Consider the following 12,213-nt stretch of genomic DNA (forward strand, 5'->3'; position numbering starts at 1 on the left):
ATTCATTTTGAGACACCTGTTATGATCAAAACAAATTAACTGGTTCTCTCTGAGAAGCCTGAGAAAGTTCACCTGTGCATCATGATTTCACAACAACAGTAAGGGTCTGTCCTAACATGCATGGTTCAAAACTGAATCTGAGAGGCTTCATTTTAAAGACAAGTTCTTTATTACATTAGTTGTTTCCAGTTTTTTAGTAAGCACAAATTTTTACTCATGGGCTCAATCATCGAATAATGATGAAAACCATTTAATGTCTGGATTTAAATATGTTAAATGTTTCCTGGTTTTCATTGAGATTATGAACTAAAGAGCCTCTTGATGAAGGTAAAGAGGAGCATGAAAAAGTTGGCTTAAAACTCAACCTTCAAAAGACTAAGATCATGGTATGCAGTCCCATGATGATGAAATGCCATCATTTCATGGCAAATAGATGGGGAAACAATGGAAACAGTGTCAGACTTTATTTTCTTGGGCTCCAAAATCATGGCAGATGGTGACTTTAGCCATGGAATTAAAAGACTTTTCTCCTTGGAAAAAAAGCTATGACCAACCCAGACAGCATATTAAAAAGCAGAGACATTACTTTGCCAACAAAGGTCCATCTAGTTAAAGCTATGGTTTTTCCAGTAGTCATGTGTGGATGTGAGAGTTGGACCATACAGAAGGCTGAGCACCGAAGAATTGATGCTTTTGAATTGTGGTGTTGGAGAAGGCTCTTGAGAGTCCGTTGGACTGCAAGGAGATCCAACCAGTCCATCCTAAATGAAATCAGTCCTTAATATTCATTGGAAGGACTGATGCTGAAGCTCCAATACTTTGGCCACCTAATGAGAAGAACTGATTCATTGGAAAAGGCCCTGATGCTGGGAAACATTGAAGGTGGGAGGAGAAGGGGATGACAGAGAAGAGAACATACGGATGGATGGCATCACCAACTCCATGGACATGAGTCTGAGCAAACTCTGGGAGCTAGTGATGGACAGGGAGGCCTGGCATGCTGTGGTCCATGGGGTCACAAAGAGTCAGACACGACTGAGTGCCTGAACAACAACAAGAGGAAAAGCGTGTGAGGCCTAAGTCACCTGGAGCCTCCCGAAACTTCGCCCAGAGTGCTCCTGCCATATAGACAACGCTGGGCTTGTGCTTGCGCCCCGCCTGTCCTCCGCCTGCAGTCAGCATCCGAGCCCTGCTCAGAGTGGCCTGGGCGGGTCTCTGGGTCGTTGACGGGTGAGGAGGTGAGTGCGCAGGAATCCTCGGTGAGTGTCTCCGGCGCTGTCAGTGCTGAGACCGAGCCACAGATCACATGGCAGGAAAGGGTGCTCTTTCCATCGGAGTCTCCTCCGCATTGCAGAAGGCCTTGCTCCACCTGCAGCCCGACCCCACGTTCCGTTTCCCCTGATCGCCATCACTGCTCAGCCCCCTGTCTTCTGCGCCGCGCCTCCCATGTCTGTGTTCTTCTGTCTCTGCTCTTTCTCCATAAACACGCTGCTCTGAAAATCAGCCCAATAAGATTTTGACTGGGCTTTCTAAGCCTAGCTCAGGCCCAGGTTGCCGTTAACTGCCCCGGAGAATGGGAGCTGAGTTTCCCCTCACTGACCACTCCCACGGGGTCAGGAACGTGGGGCTTAATTCCACGTGTGTCCATCTCTCTGCGAGGCTTCGAGTCCTGGAAGGGTAGGAAACCAGACGTGGTCCTTCACTGTCATGGGAGCCGCATACATGGCACGCTGCCCTCACGCACATGTCTACTCCTGTTCAGCGGCTTTTCAGCTTGCGTCAGCATCACTGTCTGCCTGCCCTCTCAGCTCCCAGGGAGCAGCTCCCCCGGCCGGTCAGCCCCAGGGCCTCCTGCCCTTCTGCCCTTACTGTGTCCTATTCTTTCCGACCAATCCCTGCTGAGGGGATCGAGGGCTTGGGACCCCTCTTCTCTCTCTTTTCTTGACCAGGTCCTTCAGTCACTTGATTTTAAGTATCACCTGTGCATTAATTGACTCTGAAATTCTCTATCCGGAAAGGTCGCCATTCCCGAGTTCTGGGCTAACATATCCAACGGCCCTAATGCTTGGACATCAAGTAAAGTCCTCGGTCTCAACGTGGCCAACACAACTATCGATGCCCTCAGCTCCCCTGTCCACACGTCCCCTTTCCTGTCCAGTGAGGGGCAGCGCTGTGCATGCTCTTGCTCTGACCATAAACAACTTCTGATCTCTGCTTATCTTACCTCCCATTCAGTCTGTAGGTAGTTTCTCTTAGCTCTGACTTTACCATATATCCTGGTTTCCACTGATCTTTATCACCTCGACTGCAAACGAAGCCACCCCCAGCTTGCTTCTTACTCCTCTAGAGCAGTTTTGTGATGCTTCTCCCTGCCTCCCTGGGGTCCTTCTGGAGCCCCCTTCTTCAGCAGGGTGGCGGCAGAGAAGGCCATGTAGCACACGCAGGGATGGGGCCATATGGCACCAATTGTGAGCACTCCACTTCACAGAAGTGACTCTTTCTATGTGATGCCTTGAGTGTGTCCTCTGCTTTCCCACGTCTGTCCCTGTTGCTTTTACAATCACTCTTCTCTCGCTTTGCAAAAGAAAGCCACAGCTCCACCCTCCCCAGATCTCATCGCCAAACATTATCCCACCATGAAAGCCCTCAAAAAAACCAAACAAAGGAACAATTGTAAAAAGAATTTTTCCTGGGAGAGTTTCAAGAAAGCAAAGTCAAAACTAGCTGCAGTGAGAAATCCCAAGAAAACCTTATTTGGCCCATGTTATAAACTTACAGCAAGGTTTCTATTGTACCCACAAGTAGACAGATTGATAGGTATGGCAAACTATCTGTCAATGTATCTATGGAGCCGTCTATTCATCATAGAGCAAACTATTAACCAGAAGCAAGCATGCAGCAATGCATGTTCATCTGGGCTAAGAAAACAAAGGGAGGCTTCATCTTGAGAAATCAACAAAGACCTTCCAAGTGAGAGAAAGAGAAGGCTGCTCATTCAGAACTCAAGTAACTATCCTGGTTATGAAAATGAGAAAAGATGCAGAGTGAGGTCCAGTATCTCCCTCAGGCCAGGTAGCTGTAACTTATAAACTTGAGACCTGCACAAAAGTCCATGTGTGCACTCTAAGTCAGCCGTGTCTGACTCTTTGCGACCCTATGGACTGAAACCTGCCAGGCTCCTCTGTCCGTGGGATTCTCCAGGCAACAATACTGGAGTGGGTTGCCATGCCTTCCTTCAGGGGATCTTCCTGACCCAGGGATCGAACCTGAGTCTCCTGCATTGGCAGGTGGATTCTTTACTGTCTGAATTACAAGGAAAGCCCCATGCTTGCCATCTTTTAAAACTCGAAGTAAGTAGCAGGGAAAGTGCCTGGACATAGCTGGCTGCTAACAGGCAGGGAACATTCCAGCCTCTACCCCCCACAAATTACTGCTAAATATCAGCTATCGACAGAAATCTACTTCAACTATGGCATAAAGATTGGAACAATCAAAACCTCACACCCTTGAAAAGCATCTTGCAGGTGCTGAAAAGACAGAATTAAAAGTTGTCTCCCACATAAATCACAGCAGTTGTTCTTAAAGATTAAGTAAATGTGCTTTTTTAGTGACAAAGAGTGTAGCATGTGCATTAAATAAATAGTGAAGGAAAGGGTTTAGCACATTTCTCCTGAAAGTAAATGAAAAGTCATCCCCTTCATGTTTATTTGGGTGTTTTCATGACAAAGGAAGATGACCATACAGTATCGTGTTCTAAAGAAAATTGTAATGGCCTCTTGTTTAAGTAAGAATAATGTGCCCCACGAATATCAATCCATTTCACCGGACACAATAATTGGGCGTTTGGAGACACATTCTTTAAACTTTATCTCCTGTCCCTACTCCCCATCCATACAAAGTTTCAGAAGAAATACTTGAACAGAAAGTCAAGACTCCATTAAAATCCAAAGAAAAGAGAAAGAGTAACCCTATTTCAGCATTCCCTAAACTCTGAGACAATGCTATTACCTGGAGGACAACGTGATAAACCCAATCTGCTTTTCAATTACCACCTTTAAATAGCTGCATTATAAATAACCTCCTCCAATCAGTGCCATGAGAAGTGACTTACATGGTATTTATAGCCATTTAGATTAGTTCATCTTTAAGAGAAGAGACAAGGAACAAGCATATAATACTTTCTTATAAACATTTTTATTTTTAAGTGTTTATTTGTATGTTATTTGAAGGGTTTCCTTTGCTGTTTTTTTGCCTAATATTCTTATCGTTTAAGGTAATATAATGTAAAAGCATAAATAGCCTAGGAAAATCCTTTAACTTTTAAAGACTTGATTTGTATAATGGATCCATATTTGCTATGTCAGCTATCATAAATTTAATCATAAATATCATGATATTCTTTAATACTTTATTAATTAAAAAGTGCCCATTACTTTTGCCTGTGTAATTTGCATCACAATGGACCAAAAAACCAAGTAGAGCAGAGGTTGGCCAACTGAATGATTAAAGTGACAAATGTTTTATTTGCTGAAATAAACATGAAGGAAAAGAACTTGTTTATAAAAGAAATCTTGTTGGATAAGATGGGTCATTTGGAGCACATCTTTTTCCTATTAACAACACATCTCTGCCCTAGGGCATTACCTGCCCCCCTGACTTACAGGCTGTGAAGTCCTGGGGACACTTTGAGGATGTCCCATTAACTGCCCATCTATAGATTCATTTTATTACAGACATAGACAAGGCAGTGTCTGCATCTGTGTGGACTGAAGCCTCGGTGTGGACATACAGTCAGCACGCAAAGCGCTCAGAACAACAGAAGGGAAGAAAGTGTAAGGACTAAGCCTCGGGGTCACCTGTGAGGGTGAGAGACGTGGCTCTGTCACCACTGAGGCGTCTTCTTTGTTTATAGACTTAGCGCTCTGGACAAGGAGCTGCTCTGCTCGGTCAGGGCCTCCTGCCCCTGACACAGAGCACAGAGCTGACCCCTTCCCACATCCCCAGAGCTGGTGGACAAGACCACGTCACTCAGCTCTGGACTAGGGAAGTCTGGCCCCGAGGCTGCTGGAACCTCCCCCACCTCCTCTGCGTGTTCTGTTTCCTGACCTGCTGGATGCACAGGCCCGTGGGAGGACTTGGGGTGACCCAGTGGAGCTGGGATCACTAAGTGAAAGACCCTGGAGTGGCTGGGTGGAGGAGAATGGCCCCTCTTCCTCCTCTTCCTACCAACAGTGCTGGATGGATATGAACTAGAAATCAGAATTGTGTTGTGTTTAGCCATTGAGAACCAGGAAATTATTTTAACAGCACAGAGCCTGTCTGGCCTGACACGCATGCTATCTAATTGTTCTCCAGGTATTTTCATTATTATGCTCACGTCCTATCAACGGGCTTTGAAATGAATGATTGCCTGACACACACTCTCGCCAAGGCTGCATACTATTGAACTTATACAAACGTGCCATACTTGTCAAACCAGGGCTGTCGCTGAGGCATACTGTGGATCTAGTTAGGGCTGATTTCCAGCATCCTTCCTTGTGCTTACTGCCCATTAGACAGTCCTCTGTGAATTGTCTGCTTGCATGTTCCAGGGGTGATGCTGGGATGCTGGTAAGCTGGACATGGAGACACAGGTTCCCCGGACACTGGTTCTGTTATGTCCCCTCTGTGGACCGGCCACTGCAGAGGCTAAGGCAGGTTTAAGGACCAGAGGAGCAGCCCTTTGAGCAGAAGGGAGGGGACCACTAGAACATCTTCCAGTTGTCAGGATCCTGCTGAGGGCTCACTGGAGTGGCCATGGCCGGTGGCAGCTTTGCCAGGCAGAGAATCACAGTGAAAAGAGAAGCCAGCCAGACACACGGACCCCGTGGGTCCTGCGGCTCGGCCGAGGAAGGCAGGACGCTCAGGCACATCTGTCTATGCTTCCCTCCGACCCTACCTGATGGGTGCTCCTCCTGGATGGCTCATCCCTCCTCACTGATCAGAATATAATTTAATCTGTGAAAATTATTGACACTAAACTGTCTAAAATCCTGAAATATATTCCTGCAGGCTATGAACAGAAAGAAAGTGGAGACATCGCCCAGATTAATAATATGCTTTGAGCCTGTCATTGGAAAAATGATCATAGTCAGACTTTCAAGCACTGTCCAAGTGCTCCTGGAAACTCACATATAAAAGAAATGCTTCCATTAACTTTTGCTCCAAAACCAGCCAGTGTAACGCTCTTCATGGGTGTGTTCTTTACAAGGAATATTCGTTTTCAATTATCTTCTCTAACAAGTTGAGAGGCTTTTGCTGTGACTTAATGTGTGTATTTATTTTAGGTTATTCAGATGTGTTTAATATCCACCTAACAGCTTGGGGAGAATGTGCTCTATTCTGACAAATACCATGTCACACTGAAGGTCAGGTCCTCAACCCCTGAAGTACAGGGGCAAGGTTTGAAGAGGAATCGGTCCATAACGTCTGTTGCCCATGGCGTCTCTCCCCTCCTGGATGGAGGCGAGGGTCTGGGCACTGCGGTTGGTCAGGACACAGGTCCCTAAACGGAAGTTATCCAGATCTTGACATATGCTCTTGCCACTGCCCCACCCTCCTGGAGGAACCAGGAGCAGATGTGTTCTCTCTTTTCACCCCACTCCATCTAATCCACCAACAATTTCTAGGACCCTCACCCCCAGATGCATCAAAGCCACCCAGGTGCCTCCATCTCCTCCTTCTTCCATCCTTGTTCAGGCCCCGCTCCCCAGGTCCAAACCACAGTGACCCAGTGATCTCCGACCTTGTTCTCCGACCGGAGTGGTCTTGCCTCCACTCAGCAACCAGAACTTTTTTTTTATAGAAAATTTGTCCACTGGGACATTGCCAGAGACTTCAGCACTTTTCATCCCTCTTAGAACAAACTCCACACAATTCCACATTTCAGAGTCCCCGCAATGTGGCCCCTCCTCCTAGCTGACGTCATTGTGGACCGCCTCCCGCTTCTCACGCACTCAGCGGCCCAGCTCTTGCTGGACGGAAAGGACTGAGCTCCTGACTGGTCCAGGCCATGATGCTGGTCTCCCCAGGGCTCTGTGCCTCCTTCCTGCTTCAGCATCAAGGCTTTCATTCCATCTTTTTTTTTTTTTTTTTTCCAGAGGGAGGGTGCTAACCACACAATGTAAAATAACTTCCCCACCACTGCCCGGTCACACTGTTCACCTTCTCTACAGCACCTAAGGGCGCTCCCATGTTAACTTACATTACTATTTACTGTTGATTTGTTTACTGTCATTCTGCATTCCCCGAAGGGGTTCCTTAGCTCTCCATAGGGAAGGGCCTCGCCAGTCTGAAGCTTCTGTCTCAGTGGCTTGCAGTGTATTAAACTCCTGGCACCGTTTCATAAATGGGCAGCACGTAAATGAACAATCAACCCCGTCGGCCTGGGGGGTTGCTTTCTTTGAGAGAGTTCAGACATTCTCAGGAATATGTTATATTTGGGCTGAGAAACATTATATCCAACGAATACAGTGAATAAGAATGAGATACGCTTATTTACTTTGTGTTTATCTCATAGGGGCGAGAGCTGCAATCATTCAAGATAGGTCTGTAGCTTGCAGCCGGTGATGGAGAGATCCTTTCTGTCACTGGCTGGATTCTTGAGGAGAAAAATCCGTCTCAAGTCATCTGTGTTTTAATTGTCTTGGTGGCAGCGTTTTCTCCACTTTCCTTGTGCATGTGCTAAGTCGCTCCAGTGGTGTCCGACTCTCTGTGACCCCGTGGACTGTAGCCCACTGAGCTCTCTGTCTGTGGGATTCTCCAGGCAAGAACACGGCTGTTGTCTGCCATCCATGCCCTTCTCTGGGGATCTTCCGGGCCCAGGGTTGAACCCGCATCTCCTGCGTTGGCAGGTGATGCTTTACCACCAGCGCCACCTGGGAAGCCCATTCTCCACCTTCTGCCTCTCGTAAATGTGCCGTGTGCCCACATGGGATCACCTAAGTGTGGGTGATAAAGTAAAACATGATTTTTAGATCAGAGTAGGGAGATGGCCAAGGTTTCCCGAATTTCTCTGGAGAGGCTTCGTGCTTTCTTAAAGAGGTGTATGTTACACAGTTATGAAAACAGAGAGTTTTCTTGAGATTTCACCTGCAGAGTGTGACAGCAAGGGAAGTGGACAGGAGGATATTCAGAGAAAGAAAATAACACGACTGTTTCCTTGGGAACTGACAGAGGTGTGCTTTGAATTCCTCTGGAGAATAGCAACTGTAAGTAAACTGTCAGTCTCCCAAGTTTACCTGAAGGTCGTTGCTAAAAGCCCCCAGCAGACAGCCCACGAGAGTCTGGCTCTCCGCACTGGCCATGTCAATGGTGATCAATACCCATTGTGAGCGGCCTGACGTGCCAGATGGGTGAGAGCATCACTCGATAAGCTTTCAGAGGGAGACACAATCCAAATCGGAGGGTGGTATTTCAAACCGATTAATAATTAAATATCCACTGGACTTTGTGTCCAAAGGAGTGACGAACATGTAAAAGAATAAGCCCTTCCAGAGCGTAGGACAGTCACAGATGTCAAGATTTTTAATATACTTCCTAGGTTGGCTTTTATTCATTTAAAAATTATTAATTAGAAAAAGAACAGGATAAAATTCTGCACCATGGTGGTGGAACATCCATGGATGTTAAACGTCTGTGTATCTTATTGAGAGAATTGTATGCACTCATCTGGCATTTTAACTAGGTCTTTTATATGTAGCTATAATAAATTTTTCTCAAAAATTTTTATTTCTTTTGCAATTCACTATGCACACACACACACCTCTATATATCTCGTAATATATATATTATACACACACACACACTCCCCTATATACCTCGGAATACACTATGATAGGCACTAACCATATTGCAGTGAAAAAACAGAGAGAGTTCCTGCACTCAGGGGGTAAACTTCAGTGATTGTATTTAATTAGTTGTCTTTCTTACAGCTGTCTCCTTTTTTATTTCAAAGAACTCCATTTGTTTCTTTTCCATCCCAAATACCACCTCTTGTAATTGTTCTCTAATTTCCCATAGAAAAGACGATTAGCTCTCTGAATACGGTGGACAGTACACTTTTGGCAGGTAAATAGTTACAATGCAACAATCAACACTGAGCCAGGTATCAGAACATTTATCTGTATTATTTCTATTATTATTCTGTGTCTTCTCTCCCACAAACTTGCAAGGAAAATCAGTGAATCGAATTGCTATCATCTTTACAATGAGAAAGAGCTATCTCATGCTCTTTCTCAGAAGGTGGCTGTGAGTTTCAACAAGACGCTCTGCGGTGGTGCCTTGGGAGCTACAGTGGTGCTCACAGGCATCCTTGTAACGCACACAGTTACACTCGCTCACCCTCCGTGACACCCAGCGTGGGCGGAACCCGGAGCCTGGGACCGGTGACACCAGCAGAGCTCCTGTGAACCTTGTGGGGCTTCTCCTTTGAACCGACATTTCGCAGACCCCCCAGGGCAGCTGCGCAAAGTCTTACTTGAGGGTCTATTTCTTGGCTTATATTTGCCTTTTCTCCTCACCTGCATCTATGTTGACTCTGAGCTCCTGCTGCAGTTAAATATGCGGCAGGTTGCAAAACAGAAAGAGCAAGGTTTTTGGTATTTGTTCTCCAAAAATGTCCATCACGAAGAAGGAGATTAAAAAGCGTTATTAAATTCCCTGGTCAAGAGTTTGAAGGAGACCAGGGTTTCACTGAGACTGAATGAACGATGTGATGTTTACTCCCAGACAGCTCGTGGTGGCATTTGAGTGAAAAAAATTTGACTTACAAAAATAAATATTCATTGCATACCTCTCAGCAATAAACATGAACAAATTGTGGACTAATCTCCAGGGAATTACACTAAGTGAAGAAAGCCAATCACAGAAGTTAACACTCTATATGATTCTGTTCGCATACTATCTTGAAAGGACCGCATTATAGATATGGGAACACATGTGTGGTTTCAGAGGTTCCAGAATGGGGAGCGGGGAGGAAAGTTGGAATGGCTACAGAAGGGCACCCTTGTAGGCACAATAATGTTCTGGATTTTGCCTGAGCTAGCGTCAGTCTTGCATTGTGATGTTGACCACAGCTTTGCAAGACTTCACCGGTGTGGGGGAGGGGTGGTGTCTCCCCATAGTATTCCTTGTAACTGCATGTGAATCTGCAGTCATCTAGAAATAAAAAGTTTTTGAAGTATTTCTTGCACAATTTGCATCCATACCCTTGATATGGCTTTCCACTAACTCGTTATGCAGATGTAATAAAAATAGCAAAACTAATAATAACGGCTTACCGAGGCAGCTAATATCCTCTCCTCACTTTTTCTTCTGCATTCCTATTGTAGGCAGCGGTCTAGAACGCTCCCCCAAATTTCCATCGCCATGTGCAGTGTACACATCCCGCCTGCAGTTGCTGGGGTTGGTACCGTGCTTAGATGTCATCCCCAAGTTCAAGTTATATCGAAAGGCACGGTTGGCTGTAAAACAAGGAGAGGACCTGGGTGGGCCTGACCTTGTGGCAAGAGCCTCTTAGGAGAAGTTTTCTCTGTCTGATTGCAGAAGGGGAAGCCAGAGATGCAAAGTGTGGGAGGGACCCATGTGCCAGGCTTGAAGACGGAGGGAGGAGTTGGGTGGTAAGGGGTGGGGGAACCCCTTTTCCCTGGCAGTCAGTCAGGGAATGGGGACATTGGTCTTAAAGCCATAAAGAATGAATTCTTGCAACAGTTGTGAGGGTTAGGTGAGAGCTGCAGCTGAGGGTGAGACGTGGCCCCGGAGGCCTCTTCTCTCAACCTTGCAATGCACTGCTCAGAGAACCCAGCTGGATGTACGTCCCACCGAACTGCGAGCTCTTCAGTGCTGTGGTTGCAAACTGCTTTGTGGGTGATTTGTTGTTCAGTCATGTCTGACTCTTTGCAACTACACGGCCTCTGGCCCACCAGGCTCCTCTGTCCATGGGGTTTCCCAGGCAAGAATACTGGAGTGGGTTGCCATTTCCTCCTTCAGGAGATCTTCTGGATCTGGGGATCGAACCCATGTCTTCTCCATTGCAGGTACTTTCTTTACTGCTGAGCCACTGGGGAAAGTCTTAGTGGGTGATAATTTGTTACAAAACAAAAGAAAACCGATGCAATTCTACTGCACTTGGCAACTGCTGGAAACCACCGGGAGGAAGGCGTGCGATGGTGCCCCGAGATTCTCTGACTGTCGGGGATCCTGATCTCCTTGAACAAAGCTCTGCAGCAGAGCAGAAGGGGTTCTCAGTTTGGGAGATTTGATTCTTCACAGATGTGGTTCATAACCTCACAGTGGCAGAGACCAGGGGTGGGAAGCAGAGACTCTTCTGGGTTCAGGAGTATTGCCCTTGAAGGCACTCTGGGGATGCATGCAGGTTTCATTGGAGACCATCTCAGGTCTACAGGATGCCAGGCGATGGGTAGAAACACACCCCTAGGGGGCTAGTGTTCCAAGGGTTGATGGAAGAACCCAGCATAGATCTTGTCTGCCAGGCTCCTTGTTCACTTATGAGTGGACTGAAGAAAAGCACATTCAGCCAACCTTACTGCCAGGAAGTAAAGTTAGCACCACCCGAAGGCCGAGAAAGCCCAGGGGATGACTGACTGCACTCACCAACCCTCTGTCAAACGGAACCCGATAAGACGCAGCAGGAGGCTGAGCGGGAAGCCAAGAGGTAGGACCAGAGATGGTTCATGGAGATGAAATAAGACAGCAAATGGCGGTTGAAAACGTGGCTCTCATTTCCATCAGATTAACCTTAATTAAAATCTGTAATCATTAAAAGAGTGCAGTATTGATGCAAACTTCGTTCAATGGAGCCAATCAGAGAACCAGAAATTAATCTCAGAGTACGGAAGGATTTAGTGCCTTATTAAGGAGACACAGACATGAAAGATCGGATATTAGCTTTTCAAGAAGGGATATAATTGACTATATTTATGGATAAGGTTGGGATTCCCTGGTGATGCACATAGTAAAGAACCGCCTGCCAATGCAGGAGAAGCAAGAGATGGATTCGATTCCTGGGTTGGGAAAACCCCTTGGAAAAGGAAAGCACAACTCACTCCAGCATTCTTGCCTGGAAAATTCCATGGACAGAGGAGCCTGGAGGGCTACAGTCAATGGGACTGCAAAGAGGTGGACATGACTGAGTACAGTCCTGACTAACTAGGG

The sequence above is a fragment of the Bubalus bubalis genome, chromosome 22 (genome assembly GCF_019923935.1).
Source record: "Bubalus bubalis isolate 160015118507 breed Murrah chromosome 22, NDDB_SH_1, whole genome shotgun sequence".
Lineage (NCBI taxonomy): Eukaryota > Metazoa > Chordata > Mammalia > Artiodactyla > Bovidae > Bubalus > Bubalus bubalis.